We start from the raw sequence: 15,494 nt of genomic DNA on the forward strand, positions 1-15,494 counted from the left end.
AGGAAACATCTGCAGTAATGGAACAAATCAAAATCATACAGTACCTGAGATAGTGCTAGGAAAGTGAAAACAGCATTATTTCTGTAATATTCCAGACAAAATGCATTCTCCAAATCTAATAATGAAGAAACATCAAACAAACCCAGATTGACAGAAATTCCACAAAATTAACTGGCCCATAAGCCAGTGATCAAGTTATGAAATCAAGAAAAGACTGAGGAACTAATCTAGGCTGAAGGAGACTAAAGAGCCATGACAACTAAACGCAACAGGTAATTCTAACTTGGATTCTTTAGCTATAAAGGGCAGTACTGGGGTGTGAGGATGGTTCAGTGGTAGAAGTCTCACCTGCCTTACGGGAGACCTGGGTTTGATTCCCAGCCCATGTACTTCCCCAAACAAACAAACAACAGAAGCCAACAAAAACAAACAAACAAACAAAGTTCAACAAATGGTGCTGTAATAACAGGATACTCACATGGAAAAAGAATGAAATGTGACCCCACCATACAGCATACCAAAAAAAAAAAAAAAGACAGTACTGCTCAACTGACAAAACTTGAATGGGGTCTATAAATTAGAGTTGTAATGTGCCCATGTTAATTACCTGATTCTGATCATTGTAGAGTGGTTATGCTGAAGTGGCAACAGGTGGTATATTTAGTCTTGTGTAGTTCTGGAAAACAAAGATTTTTGCATTGTACTTTCAAAATTTTTGTAACATTAAGATTGTTTCAAATATATATTTTAAAATTTCATATGTACACTTCAAATGGAATTGCTACTTTATTTATTTAAGGGGAAAATGATTTTAAAATTGTCCCTATCCAAGGCCCTGTCACTGTAGTCACAAATGACCCAGTTACTTTAGGTAGGATAAACCCTGGTGTCCCTAGCCTCGGCACTCTCAAGGTTTTGGGTCAGATAATTCTCTGTTGTGGAGGCCTATCATGTGCATTATAGGATTCAACAGGATCTCTGGCCTCTGTGCCCAGACACCAGTAGTTTTCCCCCAGTTATACCATCAAAAATATCTCCAGACTTTGCCAAATATCCCCAGGAGGGGTTTGGGACAAAATTGTTTCCAGTTGAGAACTGCTGGGCTTATTCAACTGGGGCAGATACACCTGGCCTCTGCTTAAATATCTGCAAGTCTCTGCTATAATACTATCCGGGTAGCCACCAGCGCAGAAAAGTGCTATAATAATCAATGCAAAGACAGATGGAGCAGATAAAACTTTAATACCACCCAAATGTTAATTTCTAATCCTTGTTACATATAAATATTAGACCTTCGAATCTAATATAAATATTAGATTATATTTATATTAGATAATAAATAAAATAATAACATTCTTCATTTTACATAAGAAGGATGACAAGTCTCTTATCTTACTTTTCAACACTACTTATCAGACTAAAATGGGTTCACAGCAAGAGCATCTGACCTAGTTAAGACTTCCTTCCACTAGGACTTTTTCAAACCCTACCTTCTAATGCAAAATAAGTGAGAATGCTTTCAATCTATTTGTAGGGGATAAGCATAGTTTAGATTACTTTTTACTATTTTTCAATGTAATATTTGCTAGGGTTTGCATTCCTTATTTGTTTTTCACACATTTTCTTTTCCATTCTCATTGCACCAACTTAAAGTGTTAAAAATTGGATGACAAATTGAAATACTCAATCCTCTTTTTTCTAGCCCTGTTACTATTCATGAGGGAGATATCATAAATAATAATAAATTTTAAAAGACTGTTTCTTCTGAAGGAAAGCAACAGAAATTGTTTTCTCTCTGATGCTAAACCTGATACTAAACTTTTACATACCGAAGGATGAGCTTCAGTATGGGAAATGCTGATCAGATACATGAATCAAGGAGATGCTACAGTCCTCGAACTTCTAAAAAGTGTTAGGTGTCTCTTTCCAAATTTCTCTCATGAATCAGAGCCTGAATCTCTAAAAGCCAAGCAACATGATGCGAGCAATTAGAGGACCACTTATTGAGCAAACTGTTTGTTCCTTCTCAATGGGGGAAAATATCATTTTGGCCAAAGAGTCATCTGTTGTGAAGGCTCTTAGGGATGTCACTCTTCATCTGCTCATCTAACAGTTATTTTACTAGCAATATACCTATCTACCCAATACTGTGCTCTGGGCTGTTGAAGAAGGCAAGAGAAATCTGATTTTGGGTTCTCACATTTCATTCCGGAAACCACCTTAATATACCTGAAAGGCTAAGTAACATCTCAAAACCCTGGTGCTGACAGCAAGTACCTAGAGGTATAAAGCAAAGCAAAAAAAAAAAAAGAAAAGAAACATCAGAGTGCTTAGAAAAGTTGGCCATGGTTTGGATAAGAAATGGATTTAGCGAATAGGAAAGTCCTTGGACAAAAGCTGAAGTGTCATAAAGATGCACTCTCTTTCCACAATGTCAAAATTCCCTGTATCTTCTGCTCTCAGTACCTGGGCTCTTTACGTATGCCTCTGGCACTCTTTCAGAACGAGAAAGGCCATATGGCTACCTTTATTCTTATAATGACATTGCTGGTTTTAAAATTGAGTGCCTTTTCCTTGGCTCACAATGTAGGCTACACATGGTACAAACTACTTACAGACTCCGGTTAACAAAGTTAATGACGTTAACACTGGTCTCCTAATTTGGTTTGCCTTTTCATTTTCTCAATAAAAGGAAAGATAATTAGATCAAAATTAATGTTCAGGCTCAAGAGACATTGGACTCCAAGCTTACGCTCTTGATTGCTCCAAATGTAATTAAGTATGTTGACTTCAATAAATGTACCTTCTGCTGTGCATGCATCGATTTCAACAGAAAGGAGTTTGCATTCATTATAATTTATTTTAGCCCGATAATTAATACCACCCTTGTTTATTTCTTCAATCATGAAGAAGAATGAGTGTTTGCTTATTTGTTTGCACATGCTGATGATTCAATGGTCTTTTGTGTGCTGCTAAATCGCAGTGTAAAATAAGGTGCAGCCTAAATGGAAGCTTCAAATCTTCCATCATTGGTCTATGGCTCAGGCCCAGCAGCACAGAAATCATCCCTTATGAAGACCCAGGAACATCCATTTTTAGTCTAACAAATGAATGAGATTCTTTAACTCACTAAGTTATCACATAGGCAACTTAAGAATAATCAACTATTTCTTTTTTTAGATGCCTAAGGTTCACTTGGAGTGATGGTCTTCAGTCTCATAATTTCATTTTACTATTTGGGAACCTAAATTTTATTAAACTTGTTATTTATTCTATTAATTCTCATATCTTCTTCCCTCCCATATTTACACTCTCTAGTTGTTTTTGGTGTATGCACCCTTTCACTTTTCCCTGCCCCATAGGTTAACATTTGTTTCCCTAATTCGGTCTTGATAAGTTATAATGCAAAAGAAAGAAAATTTAAGAGACTAATTAGCTTCCAGTTATTTCATGACAACTTCTTTCCCTACTTTTCTCGCCTTCTTTCTCACAAAATCTGTGATAATATTGTACTGATAAGCTGTTACTAAACCTTTAGCAACTCACATAACTAATGAAAGAAGGCATTTTCTGACTATTTACATTTTTGTGATCAGCCACACAGTCCAACAGAACTCTGCAGTGAGGGTATGAGCCTTGTAATCTGCCTTGTCCAATACAACAGCCCCTAGACCTGTGTGGCTATTGAGCACTCAAAATCTGGCTAGAGTAACTGAGAAACTGAATCTTTTATTTTAGTTCATTTGAATCAAAATACTTCATGTGGCTAGTGGGTTCAATATTAGACAAAACAACTCCAGATGAAACAGTATTTGTTAAAAAGGGGATTAAATTCTTAAGTATACAATTTTCAGATGTATGACGTCTATCTTTATAGGAAAGAAAATGTCAAGGGAAATGTGGACAATTTATATATTGAGTTTAGGCTTGGGCTTCTGAGCAACAAAATGTAAATGAAAAATCGCTAACAGTGCAGCTCCTCTGTACAAAGCTACTCACTAGCATCTGGGCTTATTTTCTTTCCTCAATGAAGTAGAAGTTAGATTTTAGGTCTTAGGTACAAGGACTACTCTCCTAAAAGTCAATTCATTTAAGAATAACATTTGCATTTCAATGTACCTTTGTTAAGAGGAATAGCTATATTGGCCTCCTAAGGTGTGAAAGGGGTCCACTAGAAAGAGAAACCACTTCTACCATTGTAGTAGGACACACTTCATGGAAGCTCAGCACCCTTTCATGAGCTCAGTGATCTTCTTGCCATATTATGGAGGTGCCATCTTCCACACCCATGGCCTTCCACTGGAGACAGAGACAAGGGTGGGTGATGAGCTGAATACACAAGGAATAATCCATGACAGGTAAAGGCAGCAGATGCATTGAAGGAGAGTAGATTCCTAGTACATGTGCCAAATATTCTGAATACCACATGCATTATTTTTCATTCTAATAGTATACAAATGTTAAACCAAACCAACAATTCTAACCATCAAATGTACTGGCCATCTCTTGATCAGATTTTTCATCTCTAGAAAAAATATTTCCATGCATAATACCTAATCCTTGAGAGTTTCTATGAAAATGCTGATTAAGATTTCCAATATGAAAAGTCTAGAATAATTCCAGTACACAAAGACCAGAAAATAACAGTTCTGCCACCAACAGTACTTTACTTCAAAAATATTATTTTAGTATTTCAAGAAAGATAACTGCAATTGGATATTTTATCCACTACATGAAAAATATCAGTGATTCTTGCATCTATTATAATATATTGTCAATATTAGCTAGAAATTTGGCCCCTCACATTAACATATAAGAAACAAAGGAATTTTTAGAAATCACGAGTTTAATCCTTGGATCAAAATTCTCCATTTCATCAGGAAAATCATGTATTTTTCGGTGGTATCAATTTTATAGACTTTGTTTTTTCACAAGATTTAAATAATTTGTCTTCTGCAAATTTTCAGGGATGCCAATATTCCTATAACTTTGTTAGGGAAGTCACAGACATCTGTTAAAAGCTCATCACCCAGAACTCACCAACCCCCAACTCATTCTCTGGGGAAGTCACAAATGCATGCCATGTGACCATCCTTTTGCTTTCCTATACCCTCACATCTTTTTCTATTGCGTGCCATTACACAAGCTGGGGGAGATGTTAATTCTAATGAAAAGGCCCCATCAGACCTTAAACCCAAAAACTGGGAAAAGCTATGCCAGTTGCTTATCAGGATAGGAATTCTTAGTGGCAGGGCCCCTTTTTCCTGAGGTGGGTAAAAACCACACTCAAACAGTATAGATTGGTCTCCTCTGGCATGAGGTGGGACCTGCATAGCTGCCACCTACTGACCCAATTCAGACTAGTTTTCAGCCACTCTAGGAGACCATTCATGATGGGACTTCTTCCTGTACCATTTAAGTGACAAGGAAAGTTGCCCATTCTGGACTCTTCAGTACCACAGAAGGATCATTTGCTGAAAGTTTCTGCTGTGCTCTGAACCTGTGTTCCCATAACACACTGTAGTAGAAACTCATTCCACACAATTCTTTATAACATATCTAAACCCATATACGTAATTTTCCCCCAAGACATATCAAGAATATAAAAATGCTGCTATCAGGCTAAACCAAAAGCAACTGCCAGATACAGAGATTGGGATATTTATGTGTCACATCCTGGTACTTAATCTGGAATAATATTCACATGGAATAAAAAGGGTTTTTCTAGCAAAAGGCTCACCTTTTTCCTGAAAATTAGAGGTATGAGTTACATAAAATTTTTGCAGAAGCACCAATATATGATAGAACATTGTGAATTAAACTATGGAATAAATTTATGCAATATTGAGCATAGCTTTTCCCTGTGAACTCTACATTTTCATCTATAGTGGTAGTCTTATCCCATTCTTGAGAAGTAGCCTATATTTTCTATTTTACATCTCATTAGGTTCAAAGTTAAGTTTTAGTCTGGGTCAGGGTTTCTCAGCCTTGGCATTATTTACATTTTGAACCAGGTAATTCCTTGTTGTGGAGTGCACTGGTTTGAATCTATTGTGTACCCCAGAAAAGCCAAGTCCTTTAACCCTCCTCATTCAGTGTTGCTGGGTGGGAGCTTTTTGATTGTTCCCATGGAGATGTGACCCACCCAATTGTGGGTGCTAACTTCTGATTAGATGGTTTTCATGGCGATGTGTCTCCACCCATCCAACGTGGGACTGCTTACTGGAACCCTTTAAGAGGGAACCATTTTGGAAAAACAGAGAGCCACCAGAACCAACAGAACCCACATTGCCAGAAACTTTTGGAGATGAAGAAGGAAAACACCCCTCAGAGAAGTCTTATGAAATGAGAGAAAGCTAGCAGATGTTGCCATTTACCCTTCCAGCTGAGAGAGAAACCCTGAACTTCATCAGCCCTTTCTTTGGAGTTAAGGTATCTTTCCCTCAATGCCTAATACTGGACATTTTCATAACCTTAGAACTATAAACTTGTAACTTATTAAATTCCCCTTTTTGAAAGCTGTTCCATTTCTGGTACATCGCATTCCAACAGCTTACTAACTAAAACGTGGAGGTTGTCCTATACATTATAGAATGCTTGGCAGCATCCTTGGCCCCTACTCACTAGATGTCAGTACACACTCCACCCCTCCCCAGTGTGACAACCAAAACTGTCTCTGGACACTGTCAACTGACTCTTGAGGTGCAAAACTGCCCAGGTTGAGAATCACTGTTGTCTACTAGGCAAATCTAACCAGTCATTCCTTGTCCAGCAAACCTGGTAAACATGTTACCAGAGAGAGCCAGCTGACATAATTTGCTGTGGTGGTGGTTTATAGCTGAGCACCCAAGAAAATGTGTTCTTAAACTTCATCCATTCCTGTGGTTATGAATCCATCCTAAGTAGGATCTTTTGTTGTATATTTTCTTCAGTTAAGGTGTGGACCAACTGTGTGAGGATGGGTCTTAATGTTATTACTGGAGTCCTTGATAAGCAGAATGAAATTCAGACACAAAGAGAAAGAAGCAGAAAACTAAAACCATTTTATGCTTAAATGTATATACACTGCAACTGGAGATTCACGAAACTAGGAACTTTGAGCAGTGTTTCAGGGAGAAGGTCCACATATTTGGAACAGTCTTCAAATTTGCCATTCTTTTCATCTACACAATGTTTTAGAAATTTTTGATAGTCTTTAGCTTTATTCCAAAATCAAAAATCTCTCATGGGTCCTGAAGTTTCCCTTTGAGAGGAGTTCTGTGCAACATTTTCTTCGTAATGACTTTGGTCAAATATTCTATGAACAACCAGATGGAAAAACCCTTTTCTTATTCACATGAGGGTAAGAGCCTCCATTAATTTATTGTGGTTTTCTTTTCAGATGTTTCAAATAGCATATATGGCCACATGCATTCCTCACAAAAGCCCATATTTTCTGATGCCACTTACTCCCTATGTTACTGCTGCTGACTAATTTACAAGGCTAAAACATAAAGTAAATATAAATTTCTATGGACAAATACACACAACCCTCCAGATAACAAAATGTGTTTGGGAAACCACCCATGTTCTATCCAATTCTATAAATATTTTAGACTCTCTTTACTTTATTTAAACTTGGCATTACTTCTTTCTAATTTTTAACCCATGGTAAATGCTAATTAAAAGTTGCCTAAAGTACACATTAATCAAAATTATTAAGAGAGATGTGTGGTCAAAAAGAAATTCAGTATTGGATCCAGGAGAAATGATTTTCCAATGTCACATGCACAAATTTCAAATCTAGCAGGCCTTAGAACATGGGGAAGTGGAGGTTGGGTGGCTCCTAGTTCATTGCAGATTTTGATGAACGTATGATGGACTTCAGCAGGCAAGCAGTCTGGAAGGACAGGCAGGTAAGCAATCCAATCATAGTATACACAAAGAATGAGAATGATTACAATAGAAGCCTAGCATAAAAGTAGATAGAAAAGAGTTTGGAAGGTCAGGTATCAGAAAACTAAATAAAAATCCAGGCCTGATACTCTGAGATCATTCAAGTTAAATAGGTATCTTCACTTATAAGTTATATGAGCTAGAGGTGGGCCTCAGTTTCTTCACCAGCTGCATAATGTATCTCATGGGGGTATTGTAGAAAGACCTAAAATAACATATGCAAAACTTAGCAAGGTATTCAGCACACAAAGAGTTCTATGTAAATGCTAAGTTGGTTTGTCTTTTAACTTTCCTCCCAGGAACAATACGCAGAGTATTTAAAGAAATCAAAGTCACAGGACAAAGCAGGTAGATCAGAATCATAGTAACTAGCTTTGTGCCTTAGGCTCCTTCATTTTACATGGTTCTTGTAGAGGCCAATACTAGATGTGTCACAAAGCCCCACAGGTATGTGTGCAGAAGAAACTGGACACTAGCATGAAGGGATAAAGACTAGAGAGTCTGTGTATTAAGAGGTAGATCCTGGAAAAGAAAGATAAAAGATGATGGACTCCATAATGAAAATGCTTAAGTCATTTGAGACTTTTTTCTCTGCCATGTTATACATTTACAAAGTTATAAATCCTTTAGGTCTTCAGTAATTGTGGTACTTAGATTCAGTTGTCAACTTGTAATGTAGAGGCCATTTTTCGTTTAGTAGCATCTTTATCAGGTAGTCTCTCCCCTCATGGCATTCCCATGGAAATTAGACTCACTCATCACAATTAATAAAAGGAAAATTTCTCATTTCCATTTACTCCAGCAGAATTCCTGGGATTTGGATACAGATTCCAGTATCCATGGCCAAAGAAAAGCTTTGTGCTAGTTAGCTAGGGCCAATTAAATGAGCCCAACCATTGCTCCAATGAGTGCAATCAACTCATCAAATGACATAGACTGGGAGTGAAGGAAGTGTGGTTCACAGAGAAAACTTTGGTAATATTACCCCCAAAAAAGAAAATAGAGATGCTGGTAGTCAAAAATAATGATATGAGTGGGAACCAAGTTTCTCAGTGTTGGTGTGGAAGATCACAGCTAAGCAAGGGAAGGAGGCTAGAATGATCCTTGTGGTGATGGATTAGCATTGGAAAAATAAGTATGACCTAATATTTAGTTTAATATAGATGCAGGTACTTTATATATAAATATTTATAGATATGAGTATATATATAGATTAGTATACACGCAAATATTACCTTGTTCTGTCAGCTAGGCAGGCCTAGAAGCAATGGCACATGAAAAAGGACTCAATGGTTCAGTATTGGCCTTGAAGATATTGGAATTGGGCCATGAACCAAGGAATGTAGATGGCCTCTAGAAGCTGAAAGAGGTAAGAAAATGGGTTCTTCCCTACAGTCTCCAGAAGTGAGTACAGTCCTGCCAACACCTGAATTTTAGCTCAGTGAGACCTATGTCAGATATCTGACCTACAGAACTGTAAGATAATACATTTTTACTGTTTAACCAAAATAACAACAATAACAAAATCAACAACAACAAAAAATAGTAGCGATATTTGTTCTAGCCAGGAGCTTGTGCATCAAAGAATTAATCTTAAATGGCTGAGTTGGAACCAACGTAATAATTGTCATATTATCAAATGAATGTTTGAGAGAAGAACAAAGTACAGGAAATCTATGCCAAGCACTGTGCTAAATCAATTATCAAATGTAGTATTTAGTCTTTATGATAAAGTGGTGAGGTTTGTTATAATGATGCAATTTTTAGTCCTGGAATTTCTGTATGATTATTTTTTATCATTTCCAGTTCTTTGCTGAGATCTCATATCTTTTTATTCATTGTGAACATATTTAGCTTTACCTCTTAGAGGTTAGTATTTTTGTTTCCTTTTTTTTTGGGGGGGGGGGGTGCATGGTCCGGGAATCCAACCCGGGTCTCCCACATGAAAGGCGAGCATTCTACCACAGAACCACCTGTGCACCCTAGAGGTTAGTTTTAATAACTATTTAAAAACCCTTGTCTGTTGGCTCTGTAATCTGGCTCATTTCAGGGTTGGACTCATTCTATTTTCTTTTCTTCTGTGAATATGTCCCATTTTCCTGATTTTTTCAAATGTCAGGTAATTTTAAATTTCATGCTAGACATTGTGATATTAAAATCTTGAGATTCTGAATTCCTTTACTTTTCTCTGTACATTTTTTTTGTTTTGTTTTATGATCAGGCAATTAGTTGGTTGAACTTAAATTGACATTCTGGTTTGAGAGCAGCAGTTTCAGTGTCTTTTCAGAACTTTTCTCTTTAGCTGTGTTGCTTTGAGTCTGCTGAGCATATGCATAACCCAGGGATCAGTCAGGCATATAAAGAAAATTTTTGGATCCCCTCCATGGCTCTTTCCTTCCTAGTATTCCTATATTCTGTTTAGCAGCCAGATGTCCCGAGTTCCTTTTTTTTTGTTTCCTTCGCTAAAAGCCATTAGATTTCTCCACTTTTGCTTCTGCTTCCACCGTGGAGCTGCTTAGACTGTTTTTTAGACAGGCTAAAAAACATGAAAATGAGGAATTGACTTCTAATATCTCTGAGCTCCCCTCTCCCGAATCTGTACTCCCCAGCATCATCTGTATGCTTTCTGTTAAGCACAAATTTTATACTTGTTTGCTGCACGGGAGTCTTCTGCTAGGTTACTGGCCAGTCATTCACAGAGGCAAGAATTCCCCACATCATTTGATTCTAGAAAAAAAATGTCCTTCCACTACAACGATCTTCAAAAGTCAGAAGTTATACAAACAGAGAGGAATAGATTTAAATAATTTTTCCTGGGAAGGATTAAGTATCTACAAATCTTCTTTATACCTAAAAGATAATAAAAATTGGAGAAGAAGCTTCTAGTATTTTGAAAGGTATATCTTAAGTGCCTGCCAATACAATGCCAAATCCTTTCTCAATACTGCATTTATTTTCCACTAATGCTGTGTTATGTATTATATCTCAATTTTATACTTGAGGAAATTGAGGATCAGAAAGTTCTAAAACAGAGCAAAGCTAATATTTGATCCCATGTCTTCCAAGTCCAAGTTCTCCTACTAAACCATGGTTACCTGAGGAAGATATGATGTATAAGTTAAAATAATTTTACCAGAAATTAAAAAGATAAGAATGTTTAACATAAACAGTACTTTAATTTCAAATTTGAAACCTTGAATATTTTTTGTTGAAGACTTCAATACTCAAGTATTTAATAAAGCCAAGTTTGTTTTAGACACTTTGCAAAATGTGGGCAATAAGGATGAATAAGAGAGGTCCATGCCCTAAAAAGAATTAGCCATCTAGTAAAAGATGCAGCTATATAATTGACTGATAAGATATTTATTCTGTCATTAAACCCATAGTCTCATAAAAGCTTGCATCAGAGCATTAAGGAGAACAAAATGTGGACAAATCATTTATTTTACTATTTATGAACTCCCAGAACTCAACAGTTCTCAAGTGAAAGGATAAATATTTGTTTCATAAGACAGATTACAGACATCAACCTGATGTTATTAGCAGTGGCCCATGATTTATCTGATCTTGATCTTCCATGAAGTGGTAATATTAAAATATGGTTGTGAAGAATTTCAGCCAGTAAAGATTAAACAGCAGGCAGAATCTCTTTCTAAATATGCCAAAGTGTGGAGAAGAACTAGTGCCAAACCAGAAACTTATTAATACACATAATATTTTTAGGGAATGTAATGCAAAGGTTAAGAATGCATAGAATCTGTCATTTTCCTTAATCAACTTGGCACTTTGAGGCTGTGGCAATGACCACTGATGAATTATTGAAAGCATAGATAAGAAAAAGCTTACAAACAACAGAGGGGACACTCAAAAGCCAGATTTGTTAAAATTTGGAGTTTGTTCGGTCTTAATATAAGGTACTGAAGTTAGAATGAAGCAATTTAGGATATGTTAATGTAGAGGTCAGAAGGCTTTTAAATTGTCTGGAGGAACAAAGGTTGGAGAGAAAATTGGCAGGGAGACAGGCAAATGAATCAGAGTCAGATAACAGGCAGAGTCTAGCAAAGATGGTAAAGAAGCTTCCTACAGAAAAGAAAAGAAGGAACAAAGAGATTTGTAATTTGAAACCTAGGATTTAAAACAGAAGAATAAGGATTATCTAGAAACCTAAATGAGACCCAGAGAATGGCACAGCCCTGGGTCAGAGCGTTGGAGGGAAGGCAGAGCATTGAAGGCAGCACTGAAGAGTACTCTGTGCATGTGAAACAATTTAGAAAGAAATGGCAAGAGCACAGGCACCAAGTGATGTGGGGCTTTACTCAAGTCCTTTGCAGCATTGGAAAGTATAAATGTGTCCTTCAACTCTGAAATAGATGATGGGCATAGGCGAAAAAGGAATAACCTATAGTTGGAATTTGAGATGAGAAAATGGAAGTTCAGTAAGTGATTAGGTGAGAAAAGTCCTTGGCATCACACTCTTGAGAAATCTCTCTTAAACCAGAGAACTGTCCCTCCTAAGTCTCTTGAGAGTGGCGTCGGGCATCCTGAATAGGTTAAACAAGGACCTGGCGTGCACATCAGCCCAGTCAACACTATGCCTGCCAAATCTGAGAACAGGTTAAAAGGAAAAAATTAGAAAATTAGAAGATACAAAGGACAAGGTATAAATGAAAACCAGAGAAAAGAAAGAAAAAATATGGGATCACAGGGTAAGAAGAGAAAGGAAAGAACATATCACATGCTACATCCCAAGGACTCATTGGCCCCATTCCCAAAGAAGGAAGAGGATGCACCACACATCTTTCCATCTCCCCATCCCTCCCCCTAGTTGTAGCTCTTATGTAGGAAGTTGTGCATTTTGGTGAAATACTGGTTGCCTGAGAGAGATAAGTATCCTCCAAGGGTAATTTTACAAAAAACAAGCTGTGAAGCGATTGCCTGTATTTTAATTCCCATCACTTTTCCTCCTTCCAATCATAGTGTTTTATTTTTAGAGTGAGTTAATACGTGACCTTCAAAGAGAACATGCATTTGAAGTTTATTTTTTCTTATATAAAACAAGCAACCTTGGGCAGGATTAGGCATTTAAATTGCAACAATGCACTCTATTTCAGTGGACCACATTGTAGAACATGAATATAATTTTGTTCCTCAGGGTATAATTGTACATTCGGTCTGATTCTGACAAATCTATCAAATAACCTACACCCAAATAGCTGTTTCCACCTTAAGTCATCTTAGGACGACATAAATTTATTTGTTAAACAAAGTGCTAGATATGTTTCATGTTTCATTGTCTGTGTCACACATATAAAGCTCGATGTAGATAAACTGCTCCCATAATTATCCATTAACCCTTTAGCCATCCATGAAGGGACAACTCAATTCACTTCGAACTCTCATGTCCTCACCAGCTTGGTATACTTATTGGTTAAAAGAGGAATAAACCCATCACATAAGGACAAAGTCAGTTGGCTGACACATCTGAATCTTAACTAATTTCAGATATTAGCATTAAGTCTTTGGTTAAATATGCAGGACCTCCACCACCACTCTTCCTTCCAAAATCATCACAGATAAGAATAATCAATGGTAGTACACTTTTGCACTGACACCACTTAGTCTCGCAAGGGGGAAATTAAGTTCATAATTAAATTGAGTAATATTCATAGACACAGGAATAAGGTGAAGAAGCCAATTACTGGATCACAACTCATCAGTTCATTCTACAAAATGTGTCCCATCTTATGAAGAGCCATTAAACATGCACTTTGGTGTGTAACTCAGAATCAACTTTGAATAACCAGCCTAAAAATTAAGAGAAAACAAAACAAAACAAAAACAGAAATCTAAGGATCTGCTCCATCTCCTTATTTTTCAACATACAAATTTATGCCGCTGTCCTAATTTGTTAGCTGCTGGAATGCAATATACCAGAACCGGAATGGTTTTTCAAAAAGGGAATTTAGTAAGTTGCTAGTTTACTGTTCTAAGGCCAAGAAAATGTCCCAATTAAAGCAAGTCTATAGAAATGCCCAATCTAAGGCATCCAGGGAAAGATACCTTGGTTCAAGAAGGCCGATGAAGTTCAGGGTTTCCCTCTCATGTGGAAGGGCACATGGCGAACACGGTGTTATCTGCTAGCAGTACTGAATAGGGATTAGAAGAAATACTTGCCTTTACAAAATGAGATTAGGACTAAAACATGCCTTTTCTAGGGTACATACATCCTTTCAAACTGGCAAAGCTGCTTATACATGTATTATGCATGTATAATATAAAATGTATATCAGATATGCTTATCTTATATATTATAAAATTATGAAAACATACATTTTCCCACAAAAAGTATATATTATTCTCCACAAGTTGTAAATATCCTGTTTGGTTAAGAGTCAGCCTTCACTATACTGAGTTTTGATATGCATGGATTTCAGTTACCATAGTTTAGTGAGAAAACACCATTTCCCTAACAACACAGCTCACCGCAACCTGTGAACAACTGCACAAAGTACAAACTTCGTTGCTAGCTCTTCAGTCCACAAATCACTGAATAAACAACAGCTGTGCATCGTGATCAGTGACCAGTCACATCACTTCTTTCAAAGTCAGCAGGTGTTTAGTCACTGGCATCTGTTATTCAGTTCACACCCAGACAGCAAAGTGTGTGCTATTTGGGTTGCCTCTTTGTCTCCTAGTGATGAGGCCATAAGACATTTTACAAAAGTGGATATGTAATTAGAGAGTTGGTCAAAATTATGAAAGTGCAGCAAAGAAATGAAAAATGAGACTGGAAGTGAAAATGACAGCATAAATGGATGATGCAATGGTGACCCTGGGAATGCTGCCACTGCCACTGTTTTAGAGATTCTAGACATGCAGCAGAGGAAATCAGCGAAGGTGAATTCATCAACATAAATGAGGAAGGTCATTGTGATGAAAAGCGTGACTCTGTCTCAGGAGAAATGTGTAGGCAAAAACTTACCATTAACTGGACTATCTGTCTGTCTGTGTCTATAACTCTCTTAGAAGTTAAAAAATTCTCTCTCAATCTGATTTGAAAATTCTAATTAGTTTGATTATGCCTTTGATTTTCAGAAACAGAGTCTGATTTATAAAAAAAAAACAAAAATGTTTAAATTCTTCAAAACAATTGAGTTTGAAGCATGTTCATTATTTCTACCTATTTATTGGCATGTACACTTTATTCATGTTTTCTACATAAACAAAACACTAATTTTCCAAACAAAAAAATAAAGTAATACTCATTTCAAAATTGACCTTATGAATTAAATCTTCTCCAGTAGACTTCACAAACCTCTGCAAAAATCTGTGAACAGTGATGATTGCATTCAAACATTAAGCCAAAGCAATTAGCCTATTTTATTTATCAAAGCAGAGTCCTTGAAGCATTGAAAGCAAACAGATTTAAGACATAACCTCTCTCTAAGCTGTACACTGGCCCCACATAGTTATGTCAATACAAACAAGAATAACACTCTGGCTGTGTGAACTGTTTGCTTTTCTTGCTGTTGGGGAAAATTCAAGTCTCTTATAAGCAA

At 36.8% G+C, this 15,494-nt stretch overlaps 1 long non-coding RNA gene across 2 annotated transcripts in view; it reads right to left on the reverse strand.

Annotated features, from left to right (window-relative positions):
* Positions 1-15,494, reverse strand: part of LOC143666080 (uncharacterized) — a 160,627-nt gene that overhangs the window by 40,933 nt on the left and 104,200 nt on the right. The window contains exons 1-3 of one of the 2 annotated variants that reach the window (XR_013167364.1): positions 4,120-4,293; positions 608-676; positions 45-115 (exon numbers count right to left, since the gene is read on the reverse strand). This is a non-coding gene — a long non-coding RNA (uncharacterized LOC143666080). Of the gene's footprint in view, positions 1-44; positions 116-607; positions 677-4,119; positions 4,294-15,494 lie in introns of those variants that run through there. The other variant, XR_013167363.1, reaches the window with a different exon arrangement.

Source organism: Tamandua tetradactyla, chromosome 22, assembly GCF_023851605.1.
Source record: "Tamandua tetradactyla isolate mTamTet1 chromosome 22, mTamTet1.pri, whole genome shotgun sequence".
In the NCBI taxonomy this organism is placed as follows: Eukaryota; Metazoa; Chordata; class Mammalia; order Pilosa; family Myrmecophagidae; genus Tamandua; species Tamandua tetradactyla.